At 39.0% G+C, this 5,908-nt stretch overlaps 1 long non-coding RNA gene across 1 annotated transcript; it reads right to left on the bottom strand.

The window, feature by feature from the left end:
- Window positions 1-2,041: 2,041 nt before the first annotated feature.
- Window positions 2,042-5,809, bottom strand: LOC144466877 (uncharacterized). Its single transcript, XR_013493293.1, has 3 exons — window positions 5,533-5,809; window positions 4,290-4,405; window positions 2,042-2,364 (listed from the first exon to the last, which is right to left on the bottom strand). It is a non-coding gene; the product is annotated as an uncharacterized LOC144466877 (long non-coding RNA).
- Window positions 5,810-5,908: the final 99 nt, after the last annotated feature.

Below are 5,908 nucleotides of genomic sequence, written 5' to 3'. Positions count from 1 at the left end.
CTGTCGCTCTGTGATTGGCTCAGCGTTTGTTTACCTACACGTCATCAACACATGACTGTAATTTATTTATTTTTTACAACACGTTAAAAGTGATGTCAGACAAATATACGCACAAAAGATAAGAAAATAATATAGATCAAAATTTACAAAAAATATTTTGTGTGTTTTACCTTCTTGTTTTAGTAGTTTGTAAAATAAAAGAATAATAAAAAATATAAATATAAAATATGTAGTTTATAAAATCCATTAAAGACACGATAATATTCAATATCCACCCCACACCTTTAAAATGAGAGTTTTTATTTATCTATTGCAATATTGTCTTATGTTAAAATAAGAGTAATGTCAGGCAAGAAAATAACATAACAAATTTTAGGAAACGATTTGTTTGTTTTTTTAATAATTGGTAACATAAAATAAGTGTATATACATAATAAAATAATAATGAGTAACATAATATAAAATATATAGTTTACTTGTATAATCCATAATAGCCCTAATATTACTCAGTCAATATCCATCTTTAACTCCTCAGATTATGTATTTATTTATTCATTAATCAGTTAATTAATTTATTACAGCATGTGTTAAAATAATAATGTGATGCGAGGCAAATATTAGTTAAGACAATGACTTAGATTAAATTTTACAAAAAGATTCTGTTTGTTAACCTTCTTTTTCATGACTGTTAATTAAATATATTAAATATAATTTATGTAGATTACTTATATACTCCATAATATTTTTTTATGACAACACGTTAAAATAAAAGTGATGCTAGGCAAATATACTCACATACATACTCAAAAAATAAATACATTTTTCAAAAACATACGTTTACCTTTTTATTTTTGGTAATTGGAAATAAACCTGTTATCCAACCTAAAACCCCTCAAATGAGGGTGCTTTTATTTATTTATTTATTCAATTCATTATAACACACATTTGAAATAAAGATGTGATGCCAGGCAAAAATAAACACACACATATAATAAATAAATAACATGTTGTTGGGGTGGATGTTTTAAACAGTTACCTCTGTTTGCCATGTGGAGGAGCCAACGTTCAACCAAGACAGTTACTCCCTCCTGAACTCTGGTTATGTGCTGGATTTAGATTTAGGCCTTTGAGACAAAGTTTTATATATATATATATATATATATATATATATATATATATATATATATATATATATATATATATATGTGTGTGTGTGTGTGTGTATATATATATATACACACACACACTTTATTAATCCCCCTGAGGGGAAATTCAATTTTTCCACTCTTTTTTTTTGTCATTAACACACAGATCCGAAAGACACACACATGCACAAACAGGACCTATACATGCACAAAGTGGAGAGATGTCAGAGTGAGGGGGCTGCCATGGTCAGGCGCCCCGAGCAGTTGGGGGGTTCGGTGCCTTGCTCAACGGCACCTCAGCAGTGCCCAGGAGGTGAACTGGCACCTCTCCAGCCACCAGTCCACGCTCCGTATATGGTCCGGACGGGGATTTGAACAGTTCCCAACCCAAGTCCCTATGGACTGAGCTACTGCTTGAGTATTTAATTCAGCTGTCTTAAATCATCACTTTGTTTTTGTTTTTTTACCCCCCCCCCCCCCCACACACACACACACACACACACACACACACACACACACACACACACACTTGGCTATCCTATTCATTAAAGGCAAAATGCCCCAAAACCTATCTTTAAAAACAAAAAAAAAGAAAAGAAATTAAAATAAAGTTCTGTGGCACTGGATCATGCTGAGTTTGTATAATGACTAATCTACTAATCTATTTTTGGCTTTGTCTGAATATTTTTAAACTATTTTCCTCAAACTTCTGCAAAACCTAACTGTGAGTAAAGTTAACATTACAACACAAGTTCTTCCTGTAGATATTCAGAGCCTCCTGTGAATCCATGTCCTGGCTGCAGACCTCAGTGTGTGGCTCTGGTTGTGGTCAGACTGGAGGTGACTGGGAGCTGTCCTGGGCACCATTATGGCTCTGAAGGAAGTCACTGAGGCAGAAAGTTGGTGGCGGAGGAAGGAAGCGCTGATCTGTCAAAATACAAGTTAGAGTTAATATGAAAGTGAAATTTTCAGTTTTGGACGTGATGATATTGAGTCTCACCAGAGTGAAGGAGCGACAGCAGAGGGTTGCTGGGGCGGAGGCGTGGCAGTTTACAGGGGAACGCCTCAGTGATTTTGTCCGTCAGCAGGGTGGAGGTGTTGGGCTGCAGAGGGGTGGGCGGGGCTGCCCTGGGGGCGGGGGTGTCAGCTTCCTGCCTGCTGGATCCCCTCGGACCTGCATCACCCTGATCCAGGAGCAGTGACTGCACGGCTGCACCTGCTGAGGGGAGGAGTGGAGGTCGGCTCAGCTTGTTGCTCTCCGTGGACACAACAAACCCCTCAGACTAAATAACATCTGTTTGTAAAGAAACCTGAAGGAGCACTGGGACATACAGAGGAGTCCTCTCACACATCTGACATCTGTGGCAGGAGATTAATAACGTTTCAACAACAGTGTATCTTCAGTTTAAATCGTCTGTCTGCAGAATGTGAAGACAGTGATGGAGGAGGAGCAGCTTCAGCTCACTAAACCTCAGTCCTCCTCCTGAGTTGGGCCACTGACTGTAACTTCCTCTTTTCTTCACTTCCAGCAAACGTTTTATGAAATAATTACAACACTGTTCATTGTTGATTTTCCTTCTCTGCTGCTGATGTGACGTCCTCATCATGTGCTAACCACTGACTCATCAGTGTGTTTTAGTGTCAGTGTCTGACTGCACTGTGATTCATTTAAACGGAGCTTGAGACAGCATATTTTCAGACTCACTGCTGCATTTTTAAAGAGAATAATTTGACATTTCTGGAAATATTTGCCCTCTTGCAGAGAGTCAGATGTTCAGCTGGTTAGCTTAGCTTAGCATAAAGACTGGAAACAGGGAAACAGCCAGTCTGGCTCAGTCCAGAGGGAACAAAATCCATCTTCCAGCTCCTTCAAAGTTAACTTACTAACATTCATTCATTTTCTAACCGCTCCATCCTCTTGAGGGTCGCAGGGGGGCTGGAGCCTATCCCAGCTGACATCGGGCGAGAGGCAGGGTACACCCTGGACAGGTCACCAGACTATCGCAGGGCTGACACATAGAGACAGACAACCATTCACACCTACGGACAATTTAGAGTTATCAGTTAACCTAGTCCCCAATCTGCATGTCTTTGGACTGTGGGAGAGAACCCACGCTGACACGGGGAGAACATGCAAACTCCACACAGAAGGGCTCCCATGCCCGGGATCGAACCGGCAACCCTCTTGCTGTGAGGCGAGAGTGCTAAGTATAAAACATGTTGCTGTTTTTTGTGAGGTAATGTGCTGAACTATTTCTTAGCCTGTTGCAGTGATTCTCTGGAGTCTTGTTGTCACTGTGAGGTTTTTACATGTGTGTGGATCACTCTAATGAGATATAACACATTATTTAGTGAGCCTGACAGGGCCAGGCAGGCAGATTTCAGCTTCATCAAGTGAGGAGTTGCTGCTTATGTGGTAATAACTGCAGCCCATGTGTCAGAGAAAGCAATGTTGGCAATGTATGTTTCTGTAAACCATGTTACATTTGCACGTTTCCTTCATCTTATAGCAACATCTTTTAAGTGATGTAGTATTCATTCTTCAGGTCAATTTCTTCACTCTGTGGCTTTAAGATCTGCATCATATCTGACATTCATTCTGTGTTTATAATTATTTATTTTAAGCTATTTTTCCTCTTTTCCTCTTGTAAATGTTTCATTAAAAGCATTTTTTTTTTCATTTCTCTCTGTCTTCTCCTCTGGTTTCTTAAATTACAGGTTTGTAACTTCATCAATCTGATGACTCTGTCTGTCTGCGTTTTCATCTTGTAGCAAAGAGCTGACCATCTTAACCAGATTTACGTCCATTTTGTTTTCTATTCGAAGACTTATGACTTGATGGACACATAATCACCGTCCGTTTAGCCAAAATAATTGAGGCAATTTTGTGGTGTCAAAGGAATTCAAAGGCAAACGAACGTGAGGAAACATACTGTCTGTCAAATCTGCTCAGTGACCGATCAAAGTCTCTGCAGCCTGACGTGTCTGTGTGACCCAAACTCCAAGAAAAGATGTGAGCAATTTACTTATTTTACTATTTGGCAGCAGAAATATCAAACAAACGATGCATCTTTGCTGAGGACAGTTGTGAATCCCCACAGACATATGTTTGTGTCAATCTGTAATGATGAGAAGTGAGTGTACCTGACACTGTGGGAGCAGGAGAGGTTTTTACGATGGGAGGGAACCTTCTGGGGGGCAGAGGCCTCCGGAGAAGACAGATGTGGTCAGACGACATGATGAGACTGTGTCTGATTCCGCTGAAGGTGAAAAACATTTAGGTGTTTCTGTGCAGCAGATGACAGGATGTACACATACAGCAGGGTTCTTTAATGACAGGTATTTATTCTTATGAGGAGCACTGGTTGTTCAGGTAAATCTGAGGGGTTTTTATTTGGACCTTGAATTGTTTCAAATGTACTCTGTGTGCTTATCATGTGTTTTCTTTAACACCACACCTGTCAGATGTAGTAGTGGGGTAAAAAGTACAATATTTCCCTCTGAACTTATTGATAAGAAATGCATAATAAATCCACGTCCACGCACTCAGGATGCTTTCAAAACTACAGCTAGGTTAACACGTCATATATATATTTTAATTAATGGCTAATGCTAGTTTAAGATCAACGAAAATTAATTTAAAGACGATAATAATAAAAAAATCTAACTGCAAAGACTTTGACTTTCAGTTTCCGGTTCAACAGACACCTTGGAAACGGTCATTAACCAGAGTTAGTTAGCTCTATGACTCATTAAAACTACAGCTGAACTTAATACGACTTGATATTTTAATAACTAATGAGTAATGCGAGTTTAAAACCGAGTAACAAAAGACGACAATTATAAAAAAAAATCTAACTGCTGAGACCTTTACTTCCGGTTTCTGGTTCAACAGACACCTTATCAACGGTGATTAACTAGTTAGTTAGCTAGTTAGCCGTATATATGACTCATCAAAATAACAGCAAATGCGAATGGTTAATGGCTAATACTAGTTTGATTTCAACTATAATTATTTTAAAAAGGTCATAATACTGTAATACCTAACTACAGAGCCTTCACTTTTCAGTTTCTAAATTAATAGACCCCTTAGCAACGGCCATTAACTAACTTAGTTAATATGTTAGCTCTATGACTCATCAAAACTACAATTAGGCTAATACGATTTACATTTTATTAAGTAGTGGCTAATGTTGGTTTAAATCAACACGAATTAATTGTAAAAGAAAATAATAATATAATATCTTACTGCGGATACTCTTCAGTTTCCGGTACCGCAGATTCCTTAGCAACGGTCATAGCAACCAAAACTCTCATTCACTCAGTCATCTCTTTTCTCTGAGTGTGTGTGTGTGTGTGTCTGTGTCTGTGTCTGTGTTCCTCTCACCTGTGACGGACAGAAATCCGACCAATCAGCTCAGCTCAACCTCCACACCTGCTCCTGATTGGCTCAAAAAATCCTCAGGTGAACGTAACGTTACTGTTAACTTGTTAGCTTGTTAGTTAGCATCTGCTCCGGAGCACCACAAACACAACAAACAAGATGGAGCTGTCCAAACGGGTCACTTACCGGGAAAAAGCGGGCAGAAGATCATGTTACCGACACTTTAAGGAGTTTTTGGATTCATTCGGGACATAAACAGAGACCCACAGACCGGAAGTTTGACCAGGTAAGATGTAGTTTAATGCTTTCACCTGGTTTCATGTAGCTGGATGAGACAGGCTGCAGGGTTTATGTCACACATCGCTAGAAGTGAATGACT

Source organism: Epinephelus lanceolatus, chromosome 14 (assembly GCF_041903045.1).
Source record: "Epinephelus lanceolatus isolate andai-2023 chromosome 14, ASM4190304v1, whole genome shotgun sequence".
NCBI lineage: Eukaryota > Metazoa > Chordata > Actinopteri > Perciformes > Serranidae > Epinephelus > Epinephelus lanceolatus.
The sequence above is the reverse complement of the archived record's forward strand: the minus strand, read 5'-3'. Positions and strand labels throughout refer to the sequence as shown.